We start from the raw sequence: 16853 nt of genomic DNA, 5'->3' as shown, positions 1-16853 counted from the left end.
ATCCACCATGCCAATGGGCTGAGGGCCTCAAAATTAGTGTCCACGAGGAAAAACGGGCCGAAAGGAGCTGTCCCGGGTTCGGCCGAACCCATTTAGAGGCCATTGATCGCCATATTTTACATGGACGGCCCTGATTACATCCCAATGACGGTTGGAGGGTAGATTGGTCATTTCCCATAGCTGTAACCGTCATGTGGAGGCTATAAATAGAGCTCCTCTCATTTATTCACAACACACAACTTTGAGCTGAATTACAAGAGGCTCTATTGTATTTTTTGTACATTAGAAATAGGTAGAGAGTGAGGAGAAGCTCTGGAGGGGTGCCCGGAAGTTTGGCGCTCTCTCCGACTTCTACCTCGATGAGTGTAGCTTTCTAAGAGGAATTCTGGAGGAGTACCAGAGCTGTCGGTACACTCTGCTCCGGGTTCGGAGAACTTCTTCTATAAAGTAAGCATTCGTGATCCTTTCTTATGTTATTTAATTACTTAGTCTAAGCGAGATATATTTCAATCTTTACGGGTTCATTGTTTAGTATTCATACTAAGTGCTCTAGTACTAGGACTCTAGATAAAGAAGGAAGTTCCTACGCAAGTATTAGAGTAGTAATTAATAACTTAGACGTGATGTCTAGGTTTGAGATTACCTTTGTTTGTTGTGTATCCCACGTATTTGTCAGAGGTAGATGGCAGGTGGTGACAGCCCTGAATCCCATCGTAGTAATCCTCCACGTTCGGGTACATCATAGAGCTATAGCCGGAACCACGCTGGCAGACCAGCAGAGGTCGGTGCCCGAAGCAACAGATAGGAAATTATCTTCAGCTTAGCTTTGATAAATAAAACACTTAGAAATTGCTCTCTAGCCTAGCTAGCTTACCATTAGTTGTTGTCCCTGGATAGTCTTAGCCTTAGGTAGATTACACACGTTCCCTGAGTTCGATATCTCTTTGGGGTCACCCAAAGGTGAAGTGCTACAACGGTATTCCATGCGCTTGCGGATTTATCTATGGTCGTAAGAAATACCAACAAGCGCCCACCTAACAGCATTTAAAGCGGACCGAACGAGCGTGCCACACCGCATTTAATGCGGCGTGCAGCGCGCCTGACCAATCAAATGATTGACGGGTGTTAGGCGGCATGCAGCCGCCTTGCCCCGTCACGTCGTAATGATGAGAGGATTTTAGCCTCTCCTCCCAGCCGGAGCCGGTTCATCTGCTTTGGTCAAGCAGGGTTCCCGTTTCCCGGTGTGAAGAGAACCCAGAAGTCTTCACCTATTAAATGAGGAATGACACGAGCATCCCCCTGTATCAGCCGGCGCGATTTGATGGGCCCCATACGACGGAGCTTTGTGTATGGCTTCCAAGTCAAGCAACAAGACATGCATTTAATGCAAAGAATGTACTCTTTCACCCCTATATAGGCTTTTGGGCCCATGTGGTAACCCCTTGAGGTATAAAAGGAGGTCCAGGCCTAGTTGGGGGGGGGTGAAAAAAGAGGAGCCCTTTTTAACTAGAGCAGTCTCCTGCCCTCATCATCAACACCATCTACTCCAACAAGGAGATCTTGTAATCTCTCTCTCTCGATCAGTATATCATAGGAGTAGGGTATTACGCTTCTCAGCGGCCCGAACCTGTATAAACCGATGTTGTCTCATCTCCCCCGGAGGGCCTAACTCCCTCTTATTCACACTCCACCATAGAATCCTCAAATCTCGATCACTGCCCCTGGTCGAACTAAAAAGGGGGGGCCTCTCGATTCCCTGGTGGAGGAGTTTACCCTCCGACAGAGTAAGATACACATATGAAAACCCTAGGCACCACCCTTGTTTCGAGAGTGAAAACCCTAGCCACAGGGGGGGTGTTAGCACATCCACACACAGAGTTCCTCCCTTGGATGTGTAAAATCAAAGTGTTTTTTATTCTTATTCTGTGATGAATAATTGGCATCTGTGATTATTGGTTTTGATATTTGGAGATCATTGGCGAAGTGGTTTCGGAGATGATTGGATTTTATAGGTGTTAACAGGTGCTGCTGACTGTTGGGTCCAGTCAGACCGGGCAGTGGTTGCCAGTCAGACGGGCATGTGTTACGCGGTCAGACCGGCCAGCCCGCGGTCTGACCGGCCGACTCTGTGTCGGTTTTGGTTCGAGTTGTTTCGTTGGATATCCGTGATTAATATGTGTTTATGGCTTCGAGATGGATACTATGCGTATGTAATACTGTTGTTTGCTAACAATGAGTCAAGTTGGAGATAGCTTGGTCTCGAAATATGGTTTCTTTGTTTGATTCATGTGTAGGTGACTTAATGCCTCGAGAGAGTATTGCCGGCGATGGATCGGGAGTTGACTTGGAGATAAGGCGACGTCCGGACGGTCAGATATCATGCATGATACTTAGGCTAAAGATCAATGCACGTGGTTGGTGAAGATTCCATATGGCATACGATGGAGATATTGTGTGCGTATGGGATGCGGAGTCGAATTTTGAAGGAGTCCAAATTTGGTATGATTGGAGTTTGTAAAGTTTGTTTCTTGTACCGGAAGGTTTCCTAGGTGGATTAGGACTTCTTGTATGAGTTTAGTTCGTGGCTTTAGGCTGCCTACCTTATGTATAAGTAGAGAGGGAGGGTATGGCCTCCCAGTATCTCTTATGAGAGCGTTGAATTAATAGTTGAGTTACGGTTTCGAGTTTAGTCGAAATTTTCATGAGGAGTGTTGTTGTTGCACTTTGTAAACACAGAGGGAAGTAATAAAGTTGTCATCTACATCTAGAGTTCTTCGAGTTCTGTTTGCTCGGGTTCGGCGGTCTAATCGGTGAGACACCGGCGGTCAGACCGACGGGTCATTGGCGGTCAGACTGGCGGCGACTTTAGACGGATGTAGCTTCTTTGGGGCGGTTAGACCGAACGATCTACTCCGGTCAGACCGACGACTTCCAGGTGGTCAGACCGGCTACTCTACTCCGGTTAGACCACGATCCGTCGAATTAAAGGGTAACTTTTATTTCCGCTAAAAGTTTTGGTTTTTTGGGTACACCAATCATTCACCCCCCTCTGGTTGGCTTAGTTCTTTCTAGTCGATCCTACAAGTGGTATCAAAGCATTGTTTTCTTCTTCTTTGGATTTTAACCGATCTAGAGTTTTTAGCCATGGCTAACAAGTTGACAACTAAGCCCCATATTTTCGATGGTTCGGATTTTGCTTATTGGTGTGATAAGATGCAATCTTACATTATGGCTGAGGATTATGATGTTTGGCAAAAAGTTGCACTGCCATATGTTATTCCTGAACAAATTGACACTATTGCTTTGAAAACTGAGTTTAATAACAATTGCAAAGCTCGCAATATTCTTTTGAGTGGAATTTCTCGTTCGGATTTTGATCGTGTTTCGCATCTTAAAACTGCCAATAAGATTTGGAATGCTTTGAATAACTTTCATCAAGTAACTACTAACATTAAAGAACTTCGTCGACATCTTTTCAAAAGGAGTACATAAATTTTGAGATGAAACCTGGAGAAGCTTTAGATGATTATCTTGGTAGATTTAATAAGATTTTGAGTGATCTTCGATTTATTGATTCTACTTATGATGTTAACTACACACAATCTAAGGTTTCTCATTACTTTTTGAATGGTCTTGACATGTCTATTTGGGAGATGAAAGTTACATCAATTCAGGAGTTTGTTGATATGTCTACTTTGACTTTGGATTCGCTTTACACAAAACTTAAAACACATGAGATGAATATTCTTTCTCGTAAAGTTGATCCTAAGTCTAGTGCTTTGGTTTCTTCCTCGACTTCTTTCGTTGTTGGTGCTTCATCGTCGAATTCTACTGTTCTTGCTTTAATTCATGCCATGTCCGATGAGCAACTCGAATAGTTCGAGGAGGAGGATTTGGCTTTGGCTGCTAATAAGATTTCTCGAGCTATCAACAATGTCAGGTACAGGAAAAGAGGTGGTTCAACTCATTGCTTTGAATGTGGTGCTCTTGATCACATTCGATCGCATTGTCCTAATCTTTGGAGAGGCAAGAAGGAAGACAATGGTGGAGAGAAGACCAAGGACAGCAAGCTCAAGAGCACGTTTAAGGGGAAGAAGACTAAGGAGAATCTCAAGAAGATGTTTGATCAAGTCTATGCCGCTTTTGAGCCACTAAGCGATGTAGATGGTGAGAATGAAAAGGAAGATAAGGGAAAGAACATCTCCGGTGTTTGCTTCATGGCACGTGGTGAATTGGATTCAGAGTGTAAGACAATGAGGTGAGTTCTTTTGAGAAAGCTATTCTTATTTTGAGTGCAAAAAATAAGAAGTGTGAGAAGATGTATAGAAAACAAGAATTTATTATTGAATCTCTTAATTCTGAAATTGTTAGATTAAAATCTCTTATTCCTAATGATGATGATTGCATGAAATTTCAAAAATTAGAGATGTCAATGTTGCACATGATTTGAAACATAGATCTTCTCTTTCTTTTGGTTTTGTCTTGCACACATGCACTCTGGATGAGTTGTTTTTAACTAAAAAGTTGTTGAAAAAAAATATCAAATTGCTTTTCATGCTAGTTTGATGTTTAACATGATTTGTGCCAAAAAGTTGAAAAAACAACATGGTGTTTTGGATTGCTCAACATGCACACTAAACAAGATGAAATTAAAAGATGCTTTAGGTCGTGTTGAGTACATGGACGATATTGTGAAAACCAATGAAGTGCTTTCTTGCCCCAAATGTCGTAAAAGCAAAGGTGTCATGGTAGATTGTGAAAATTGTGCTAATTTTGAGAAAGAGGTTTCTTATTTGAAAAGTTCTTTGCAAAGATTTTCTAATGGTAAGAAACAACTTAACATGATTTTGGATCAATCTAAAGTGACTAGTTACAATTAGGGGTGATGGTTTTGATGTTCATGACTATTTCACCAAAAATCAACCTAATGTTTTGAGTGTGACTGAACATGGTGAAATTTTGAGAAAATCAAGTGCTAACAAAACAGTTTTCAAGTCTGCTGGAATTATGCCCTCTCTTTCTGCAACACTAAAAGAAACAAAAACAAATCTTTCCAAACCATCTTCTTCTAAAGAAAAAATATACTTGTTATTTTTTGGCAAAGATGGACATCTTGTTGGTTTTTGTTTCAGATTAGCTCGTAAATAGAAAAATGAGAGAGAAATTGCTTTTGCAAAATCAAAGTGGCAAAAATCTGGTTTTCCCTCGAGGAAACCTGTCAGACCGTAGTGGGTCCCGCGGTCAGACCAGCGACCGGTCAGAAAGGCGGTATAGAAGCGGTCACATCGCCCCCGGTCAGACCGGCGGTACCTCTTCGGTCAGACCGGTAAAAATTCTCAAACTATTTTTGCACGTGGATATATGCCTATTGGATCTACTGGTTGTGTGTCTCGGTACTGGATTCCTAAATTTTTATTATCTAACCCAGTATTGAGGCTTCGACGTCTTCTTGTGTGTAGGCTTTGGTGGCGAGGAAGGAGAATGTGTGGATCATGGATTCCGGTTGTTCGCGGCACATGACCGGTGATAAAACTTGGTTCTCCTCCCTCAAACAGGCATCCAAGACTGAATCGATTATCTTTGGTGATGCTTCTATTAGTGCCGTTCTTTATAGGTTTGGTCAAGGTAAATGACAAGTTTGAATTGAAAAACTTCTTATGAGCTTCGATTTGGACGTCAACCCAAAGTTTTCACATTTGCGTGTTTTTGGTTGCAAATGCTTTGTCTTGAAATCTGGAAATTGGATAATTTTGAGGCACGCTCTACCGATGGAATGTTTCTTGTTTACCCCGCACATTCTCGTGGTTATCATATACTTGTTTTGGAAACTAACAAAATTGTTGAGACTTGCGAAGTTACTTTTGATGAGGCTAGTCCAGGTACTAGACCAGAAATTGTAGGTACATTGTCACAGATTCAGGGGGAGGATGGTCGTATTTTTGAAGACGAGAGCGACGACGACGAGATCGGCTCAGCCGGTCAGACTGGGCGTTAGGCCGGTCAGACCGGCTCAGGACGAGTGGTCAGACCGGCCAGGGTCATCGGGTTCCGGTTCTGTTGATGCTGATCGAGATGGTCCTCCAGAGGTTACCACTTCGACTAGTGAGGGTACAGAATGTGAAACAACTTCCAAAGTCGCTACTCCTTTGCATATGCAACGACGACATCCGCCGGAACAAATTATTGGTAATCTAGGTGAGTGGACTACAAGGTCTATGGTAATGACTCATAATGTTTGTGCAAATTCTGCATTTGTTGCTTCTTTTGAACCCAAAGATGCCACTCATGTATTAACTGATGAATCATAGATTAACGCCATGCATGAAGAACATGAAAATTTTGAGAGAAACAAAGTTTGGACTTTAGTTGAACCTCCTTCTGGACATAACAACATAACATTATTAGAACCAAGTTGGTTTTCAAAAATAAACAAAATGAGGATGGTTTGATTGTGAGAAATAAAGCTAGACTTGTTGCTCAAGGTTTTACTCAGATGGAGGGTTTGGATTTTGATGAAACTTTTACTCCTGTTGCTAGAATTGAGGCAATTAGACTTTTGTTAGCTTTTGCTGCTTCAAAAGGTTTTAAATTGTATCAAATGGATATGAAAAGTGCTTTTCTAATGGTTTTATATAGGAGGAAGTTTATGTCAAACAATCATCGGGTTTTGAAAATCCTGATTTTCCCAACCATGTTTTTAAATTGTCTAAAGCTTTGTATGGCTTGAAACAAGCACCTAGAGCATGGTATGATAGGCTTAAGAACTTTTTGCTTGCGAAAGGTTTTTCAATGGGAAAGGTTGACAAAACGCTTTTTGTTCTTAAGCATGGTGATAATCAACTTTTCGTTCAGATTTATGTGGATGATATCATATTTGGTTGTTCAACTAACGCTTTGGTTGTGGAGTTTGCTGAGACTATACGCAGGGAATTTGAGATGAGCATGATGGGTGAGTTATCATACTTTTTGGGATTGCAAATTAAGCAAACACCTCAAGGTACATTTGTGCATCAAACGAAGTACACGAATGATCTTTTGAAATGGTTCAAGATGGAGATTTGCTAGCCAATTTCAACACCAATTGGTTCTACAGCTGTGTTGGATCCTGATGAAGATGTGAAGTTGTTGATCAGAAGGAGTATAGAAGTATGATTGAATCTTTGTTGTATCTAACTGCTTCTAGGCCAGACATACAATTTGCTGGGTATTTGTGTTCATGTTTTCAAGCTTCTCCTCGTGCTTCACATCATCAAACGGTCAAGCGAATAATGAGGTATTTGAATCATACACTTGAGTTTGGAATTTGGTATTCTACTTCATCTTTTATATGCTTGAGTGATTATTCCGATGCTGATTTTGCTGGTTGTAGAGTTGATAGGAAAAGTACTAGTGGAACATGTCATTTTCTTGGTACATCATAGATTGCATGGTCTTCTAAAAAACAATCTAGTGCTGCTCAATGAACTGTAGAATCAGAATATGTTGCTGCTGCTAGTTGTTCTCAGATTTTTTTGGCTAATATCAACTTTGAAAGATTATGGTCTTATTTTTGAGAAAGTACCTCTCTTTTGTGATAATACTAGTGCTATAAACATTGCTAAGAATCCTGTACAGCACTCACGGACAAAGCACATTGATATTCGCATTTACTTTTTGAGGGATCATGTTGAGAAGGGAGGAGAGAATCCATTATATGCCACTGACTTTGTCACACGTCTACGATTTGCCGCTGATTTTATCACGTTCTACAATATGCCATCGACTTTTGCTTAACTTCTACGATTTACCATCGCCGTCCAGTTAGCCTCCGTTAGTACTGTACAAATTTGTCGAAATGACCAAAATACCCCTAGGACAAAAACTTCCAAAATTTGGATAAAATAATCGAAATATCATATGGAGGGTGAGCTCGGCGTCGCCATGTCGAGGCCATGCGTCGAACACAGCCGACGCCGATCACTCTCTGTCTCTCTCGCATTCTTGAGCGGTATGGGTGAGAGGGTAGGGTACGATAATAATGGCAAAACTGTCATTTTGTGTGGTTTCTCTCCTATCAATTGGGTGGCTTCTAGTGTCCTGTAGCAAATTATCGATTTTTTTTGAGAATTAATATTATTTTTATGGAAAATCGCAAAATTAGTGGCCATGTGTGGAAAATCGCAAAAATAGGTCCCTATCGAACGGGGGAGGAACGATAGGGGCCTTATCGAACTGCCAGCCTTCGATTGGTACCTGTCGAACTGCAACCATTCGACAGGCCGGCCTATCAAACCGGGGTTGTTCGACTGGGCCCACCACCCGGTGCCGCGCGGCCTGTCGAACATGGGGAGTTCGACTGGTCCCGCTGCCGCCCCTGTCGAACAATGGGCATTCGATAGGTCCCTTTATATCGGCAGCCCGAACCCAACTTTCTCTAAACCGATTGAGGAGGACCACATCGCCATCGTCGCCATTTCAGTTGCCACTGCCGTCGCTGTGCGCGCCGGAGGGAGTGAGGGGAGGGTGTGGGCGGCTAGTGATAAGTCCGGGGCGGCGCCGGCCTGGAGGGCAGTGAAGGCGACGGCTTGAAGTGCCGACATTGAGGTATAAATTTGTAATCCCTAAGTATGAGGCTTACGATTTTTTAATCTTATAGAAGAAGACTTGTGATTTGTTAATTGTTTATCATTCTCCAATGTGACTACATATCATATGATATGTTAACATTTGTCAGTGTTAAATGTGAGTAGAGATATCAAATTAGTCGTATGCTAAAATTAGTTAAGTTAGTACATGGTAGTACATATATTTAATGTTTGATGTGTTTAAATAGGTAGAGGTTAATACAACTGGGTATGATGATTAAATTAGTTATTCTTTAATATTAGTTGTAACTTATTAGAAGGTAGTGTACTGTTAGTTATAATATCGTAATTATCGACGGCTTAAATTATTAAACGTAAGGGTAAGATATGTGTTGGTCAGTACCGTATAATAAGACAATTTATAATGTTTTATCAGGATGTCAGGTGATATGCCCATTTGTCTGTATTATGGAGATGCTCCTATACAAATATGTGATAGCGAAGTGGATTTGACTGTATATGCCTTCCATGATACTAGTCTGAATGCACCGGAGCATATGGGTTTGAACAACGTGTTAGGGTGGTTGTATAATATGTTTGGGGTAGAACCAGTGCTCGATAAATTTGTCATAAATGCCGTGTGGCCAGTAAGGGGTCAACATGGATGGCAGTGGAGAGTAGTGGAGGTTGTGTCAACTGGGAGTTGGAGGAAGTTTGTTAGTAAAGTAAGGGAGAAAGGGTATAGCCTGGCAATAGTGGTGCAGAAGACAACATGTGTTGATCGATCGGGGGGAGTCAAGTCATGCCGTGGTGGAAGAAACTCCGTTAGAAGGTGCACAAGTCGAAAATGTTTGGCGGATTGAGTAAGGTCGAGGGGAAGAAGTAGTAGAGGGTAATACACAAGCATAGGTCATTGTTCGTGATAATAATCGTGAGGCCGACGACTCGGACGATGAAGAACCAGATTCACCTATGCTTGTTGACGCAACAGAGGAGAATGAGGCGGTAGTGGATCAGATGGAAGTGGAAAATAAGGAATACATTGCGCTTGTAGTGGAAGGAGAAGATACAACACTTTGGGACGACGAAACCAACATACCTGATGATTGGACGACCATATCGATGAGTCGTATGAAGGTTAACGATGGTTTAAATGCCCACTGGCGTTATGATAGTAAGCAGGTGCAAGTTGGGCAGATGTTTCATGACAAATGTCACTTACAAGTTGCGGTGAAGAGGTGGGCATTTGACCAGAAGCGTGAGTTCAGGGTGAAGGTTTCAAATAGGACGACGTACGACGTGAAGTGCACACAGGCTGGATGTCCTTGGAGAGTGCATGGTTACAAGCCACAACATGACACTTTATGGGTAGATTCGAGGGTTGAGCAACATACGTGTTTGTTGGAGAATACTCGTCTGGTACATAGGAACAAGACAGCGGCCTTTGTGGCACAAATGGTATATTCAAAGGTGGTTAGAAAAACATCTTTGTCCCTTTTCACAATAATGCATGACGTAGAGAAAGAGTACGGATATGAGATATCGTACGACAAGGCTTGGAGGGCAAAACAGAAAGCACTGGAGATGAGGTTTGGAACTTATGAGGATTGTTATCACAATCTTCCCCCACTATTGGAGGTGATACAGGCAAGAAACCCAGGCACACACATGGCTATTCTCGACGAGGTGAATGAAAATGGAGAGAATGTTCTTCGTCGGGCTTTCTGGTCATTTGGGTGCATGATAGAGGCCTTTAGAAATTGCATTCCTTTGCTCTGTGTTGATGGCACTTTCATGACAGGCAAGTATAGAGGAACAATTCTAACCGCGATCGGAGTCGACGTAGATAGCCATGTCGTTCCTATTGCTTTTGCATTTGTTGAAAGCGAGAACACATCAAGCTGGCTTTGGTTTTTGCGGCACATTAAAATGTGTGTTGTTCAAAACAGACCAAATGTTTGTGTTCTGCATGACCGACACGCTGGTTTGTTATCAGCTAGAAGCTTCAAGAAGATGTGACTGAGTCCGTGCCATGGCCAGATTTGCATAGCAGATGGTGCATGCGACATCTTGGGGCTAATTTTTACAGTCAATTTAGGAGTAAGAGATTGATGGACCTATTCAATAAGTTATGCAAGCAGAATCAACAAAGAAAGTTTGATGCTGTATGGGAACAACTTGATCGTTTGACCACTACACACATGGAAGAGGTTAGGAAAAAGCCCGTAGTTGCCAGACAGGAGGAGCCGGAGGGACTTGAACCCATTCCTAATGAAGCACCAAGTATTACTCGGCGCAAGAAGCGCGGAAGGGCCACAAAGTGCTTCACGGAGTGGGTTGAATTTGAGCCAAGGGAGAAATGGTCGTTGTTGTACGATACAGATGGATCGAGGTATGCTGTGATGACAACTAATCTTGATGAAGTGTATAACTAGGTTATGAAAAATACACGACCGCTACCACTTGTTGCTATCCTTAAGGGCATCACTAGGGGTACACAGAAGTATCTCTGTAAAAGGTATTCTATGGCCAGTCTTAACCTCAGCAAACCAAGTGTTAAGTATAGCCCAGCAATTACATAGTACATGGATGAGAAAAGCAAGAAGGGAGGAATGCACAGAGTGTGGCCTGCTGGGAATAGAGAGTTGCTATCTGAGATACGACTTCGTGACAAGAGTGGTGTCGGCATTGGGACTACTGACATCACATTGGAATGCACGTTGTGGCCAGAGTATCATGCTTGCAAATGCAATTGCAACAAGCCTTATCTGTTACACCGGCCATGTTCTCATGTTCTTGCTGCTTCCGCAAAAGGAGGTGTTGATGCAAACCATTTTGTTTCTCCGTACTTTAGGAAGGAAGCGTGGGAGGCAACTTGGCGTGGTGAATTGCGTGGTTGGCGTGCCGTGTGCGATTTCACTCGTCCTCCTCCAGGGCAAGCCAATTGGGTTCCGGACTCAAATTTATTAGTTGATACTAAGGGTCGTCGCCAGTCGCGTAGGATCAAGAACCTTATGGATGAAGCTGAAGCGAAAGATCGTTCTCGTCGTAAGAAAGCTTGCATTCTTTGCGGGGATAACCATGCCCGTAAAGATTGCAGCATGTACAATGTAGGGAAAGACGCCGCAGGTGCTGATGTTCGTCGTGTTCCAAAGGGAAAGTCGAAGAAGAAAAATAATCCTTAGATCGCTATTAGCCTTGGTGGGCTTGTACTTTTAAGTTGGTATCTTTGAATTTATGTTTAGCACGTCTGTATTTTTAATTTGAACTGCAATTTTAAATTCCGAATCAATGTGTTGTGGGCTTGTATTTTGTAATATCCGAATCTATTTGTAATGGGCTTGTAATTTAATTTTCGAACTATGCACTGCACTTTTAATATCCAAATCTACGTGTAGTTGGCTTGTAGTTTTAATTTGCAATGTATTGCACTTTTATTATCTGAAAGTATGACTGGTAGTATTGTAATTTTAAATTGAATAAATGTGCTGCAATTTTATTATCTGAATTATGTGTCATGCATTTACTTTACTGTTACCATATGAACATTGTACTAATATGGTTTTAATATGGTTTTCAATATGCAGGTATGGCTGAACAATATGACGTGCAGCTCATCGACAAGGAGATTGATAGAAACCATCGGTCGCGACGACTTAGTAGAGGAACTTTCTGCAATGTGCTGAAAATGCGAGGACCGGATCAATATTGGCGTATTGATCCTCGTTGGGTTCCAAGGTGCATAATAATATATTGTTTTAACCTTATAAGATTTTGACATTTCCCTGTGGCTCTCCGGACCTTCCATTATATTTGAGAGATGAAGTAAATAATTCAAGTCATCAAACAAGCATAATGAAACATCCGACGCCTCGAGAGAGAAATATTGGAGACATTGCTGAGCCCTTAGCCTGCCAGTCAACTTCAGCCTGATATGTGCCCGTCAAACCACTCGAAGGCGGAGACCAGATGTGTTACACATTCAGGAGACTTGACAAAAATGGCTAAAGATCTACAACCTCTCAAATATTCCTAACTCATACTCATGTAAATCTAGTTCCCAGGATATACACTAGATTCACACTTTCATCTTGAGCATGATTATACATAGTAAACACAAATAAGATGAAAGAAACTTAAGACTTACAACAACTTAATAATTACATAGGCCGACCGGCCAAATAGATTTATTAGAGAACAGCGGAAGCTTGACTACCCAATCACAAGCACACCGACTAGTGGTTTACCCCATTAAGTTCTCATCCTAGAAGAAGCAATCGGAACCCGTATCACTCAAAGACTAAGTCTAAACCTGCAAACAAAAGGTTATATCAACAGCAAGAGTCAGTACATTAAACAAGTTAATGTACTGGCAAGCACAAGTCAATCCTACCATACTACATGTAAGGCATATATTCAAAGGAAGGCAATATGTAGTTCAATTTCAGCATAAAGCAAGTTTTGTTTCGCAATTCTTTTGTAAAGGAGTTGATGCTTCAATTAACAAAGACAAGTTTTAAGTTTCATTATTAACTTCTTCATAATTCCATCATAATCAATCTCTTATTGCCATACTTAAGAATAAGTCATAATGTATCACCACACACACAACTCAACACATTTATCAATTTCAAACCAATGTCACATAATCACATTTTTAAAACATAGTCTATACTCATGACACATCACCAAAGCGCTCATGACCGTGAGCACGGCTAATCGATTAGTTTAAAGAACTCTGCAGAGTTTGTACAGCTTTACCCACATGATACGAACTCTCTAGTTTGTTTTGAGTTTGCAAGACTCCACCACACTCTTCATGTTGAATGTGATCTAGAGGTCATAACGAAGCCTTTACACTACTTAGAGCCTATCCTTGCACCAACACGATACGTGTTCCTCCATCCTAGGCATACTTGGAATATACCTAGAACTGTTAAGTGGCGGGCCCACGCCTTAAACTTAACGCCGTGGTGGCGGACACGACGGGAACCCACCATGTGGCACAATACCATTGTATTGGACACGCTTAGTCACCTAAATTACCACGTCGGGGTAAATAGGAAGCTCCTCTGAATTATACGAACTCACACACCGGCCTACCAGAATGCAAGGCTAGTCCTAAATAGATTAATCAGCTTAGGCCATCCCATACTAGCACATGTGGATGTACGAATAACTTTAAATGGGTGACACAAGTTCGGTCCTTATGGACTTGGGCAAACACTCCCCCTATCGGTATGCAACTAACACCATATGCACACCACTTGCCGCCCAGGTATAAAATCACATTTTACATATTTTAGTTCACAAATACTCATCATATTCATTTTATTCCAGCAAAGGTTCAAGTATCAAAACCACATTTTAATTATAGATGGAATGAGCATTTGCATATTTCTAAGCATGGCTAAGCAAGTAATTGCACATAGAGCATATATAAACCCATTTGAGCACAAAGAGTGTTCTTTAACCATTTCTAGGAGTTCAAACAGCAAGAGGATCAATTATTCAAGGTGGGGTATGCAGCAAATAGGTCATAACTACCTTAACCCAATTTCAAATACCGATATAATCTAAGTTCACATGCAACTTTGCAAACAAATATTTTCATTCCTCAAATCATGGGATTCAATGTGTTCAAAGGATGGGAGGAGAAAACTTGCCTTGATCAGAGAAATGTTAGCACCTAATCCACTCCTTCACCGATTATGCAATTATCTAGATAAAGGACACGATATGCAATTAAACACCGAAAGAGCTGAAAATCAAAAATGCTCTAAAATGCATGATTTATGCACAGTGGGTTGGTACTGATCTAAAATGAATTTAGGTGAAATAATTCCTATTTTATTTTATTCCATTTGGGAGTTATGAATTTTAGAAGTTTTATCGGTTTATAGTAGTATATACTTAGGTAGTGTTATAAAATACTTTTGTAAAGTGATTTTTATTATATTAGACTTCACAGGGGTGTGGAGATGTGTTTTCTAAGACTAACACATTTGGTTTCACAATTTTTTTGGAGTTATAATGATTTTCTTATAGATTTTACAAGTTACAACGTGTTTTAGACATATAGTGTTTTATATGTTCATGACTTTTGAGTTATAGGTTCAGAACATGCTACTTCCTATTTATGTTGAATAAAAGGAATAATTTGGTTAACTAAAACATTTTTATTTCACATGTTTATGGTCTTTACTACTATGGTTCATATTTTATAAACTAGAGATGCTCTAATCTAAACTAGCAATATATTATATTAACCTAGAAATTGTCATATGAGCTAAGTTCTTCTAAGTTTTAGTGGATGAGGATGGAACTAAGGCTTCACTGGTCAATCAAGTTTTTATTTAGGTTTAATTAGACCTAAAGTGTATATATATACTTATACATGTTTATGTATTACTTAAACAACACTATGTGTTTAAATTCTTATTTCACTAAGTTAAGGTTTTGATCTATGTTCTCTACAAAAGGTGCCAAATTTTATTTTACTATGTTGAAGATAACTATTTGCTGGTTATATGGAAACTTTGTTCATTCCATTTGGACTAAAAATGAATTTTCTACAAGTTTTACAACTTAAAGGTTGCTCTATGTTAGTAAATCCTTATATGAATATTTAGAGACTTTTACTACACAGTAAGTATATAATCTTATTTCATAACATGGAAATACGTGTTTTGGTGATCCTACAGAACTTAAGTTTATTCAAATTGAAGCTAAATTGGGTTCTACATGAATTTCTAAAATTTAGCTTATCTAAAACTAATCATTTTAGATATAATAGTTTTAGAGGCATTTGATGCAAAGTAAATAATTACTTTTATTTCACCTAATCAGAGAGTGCATGATGATGAATCTGCAGTTTTTGAGTTTGTTTCAAAATGAGTTGAGATGAATTTTCTATGTATATTATAAGTTTGTACATGTTTTATGTATGACCTATCTTAGATAAATTTTAGAGACATTATTTGTACAGTGAGTGTCAAGTTTTATATTCCTGGAATAAAGTTCATAACTTCAAGAATCTACAGCAACTGGAATCACTTCAAAATGAGCTATATTTGATTTTATATAGATTTTACAACTTTGTGCATTTTTCTGCTAAACATATATTTGTTTGGGCATTTTCTTAATTATTCTTCAGATTTTAAAGGATGGGGTCCACATGGCTGTGAGGGACCAATATGCACAAAGGCCCTTGAGGTTTCTAGGAATCAACCCGCAGTCCTAGGCCCATATGTCAGTGTGTTTCTATAATTGTAAATGGATCCCTGCGCTTAATCTAATTCACGGAAGTCATCCCTCTGCTCTAGACAGAGCAGAGCTAGCCATGGCTGAGGTCGATCTCGAGCTCGCCGGCGGCAAACGGTGGCTCGCTTGAGGTTGAGGTCAGAAGATAAAATGAAGAGCAAGCTCTCGCGATTCCATTCCTCTAGTTTTCTTGGTTAGGGGACATTGGAGTAGCGCCAGCGGCGGGTCTGAGCGACAGCTGTGCTTAGGCTGCTACTGCATGCTGCTTTGGGGCCTCGTTTTCGCTAGATACATGCATGCATGTGCTTCCTAAGGAGTCCAGGATGCTCACCGAGATGCTAGACAAGACTGGCAAAGCTTGGTGGGTGACGGCGACTCGTGCAACTGCTCGGCGGCGGCAATCTCCTCTGGGTCGACGATGATAGCTTGAACAGCTCCAAGAACTGGCATGCATGCAGTCATCAAGTGTTAGTGAGGTCCCTATGGTGGCGTATGTGCGAGGAATCGAGCAATGGCTCACCGGAGAGGATGGATTCGGCAGTAGCGACGGTGGCAGGTTCAGATCGGCACCGAGGAAAAAGGGGCGTGTTCTCCGTGCTCCTAGTGTCTCCGATAGTGATTCTTGAGGCGTCTTGAAGAGGAAGTCGAGGCAAACTTCACGGTGCAGCGGCTTGGCTTGAGATAGATGGATTCGGCCAGGCGACAATGATGACGAAACAGCGGCGCTCCGGTGCGTGCTTCAGGGCATCATCGGTGAGGCTTTCGTTCCCGGCGATTGGCTGCATGGTTTGGAATGAGATTAGAGGGAATAGAACCGGCATCAAGAGGAGATGATGGAACACTAAACGAGAAGAGATGACCGTGGCTCAGAGAGGCTGTCGACGGTCGTCTCTCCTGCGGCCTGTGATGGAGATGAGAGCAGCGGAGAGGTAGAGGGCCTTCTCTCTCGGATTCTTCGGCTCTGGGATGGTGAGTGTGGCTGGGCGACGCGTCTGAGAGGAGTTGAGGGTGAAGCTCGGCGTTGGC

The 16853-nt window shown here is 41.4% G+C and overlaps 1 long non-coding RNA gene across 3 annotated transcripts; it reads right to left on the bottom strand.

Annotated features, from left to right (window-relative positions):
- Nucleotides 1–12411: 12411 nt before the first annotated feature.
- On the bottom strand, nucleotides 12412–16853 carry LOC127753186 (uncharacterized). Of its 3 annotated transcripts, XR_008012498.1 has the most exons (4): nucleotides 16688–16846; nucleotides 16348–16606; nucleotides 16159–16270; nucleotides 14230–14285 (listed from the first exon to the last, which is right to left on the bottom strand). It is a non-coding gene; the product is annotated as an uncharacterized LOC127753186 (long non-coding RNA). The 3 variants fall into 3 exon arrangements; XR_008012499.1 differs by lacking the exon at nucleotides 14230–14285 and adding an exon at nucleotides 12412–12876 and having other exon boundaries at nucleotides 16348–16853; XR_008012497.1 differs by having other exon boundaries at nucleotides 16348–16850.

This window comes from Oryza glaberrima, chromosome 10 (genome assembly GCF_000147395.1).
Source record: "Oryza glaberrima chromosome 10, OglaRS2, whole genome shotgun sequence".
Lineage (NCBI taxonomy): Eukaryota > Viridiplantae > Streptophyta > Magnoliopsida > Poales > Poaceae > Oryza > Oryza glaberrima.
This window is presented reverse-complemented; position numbering and strand designations above follow the sequence as displayed.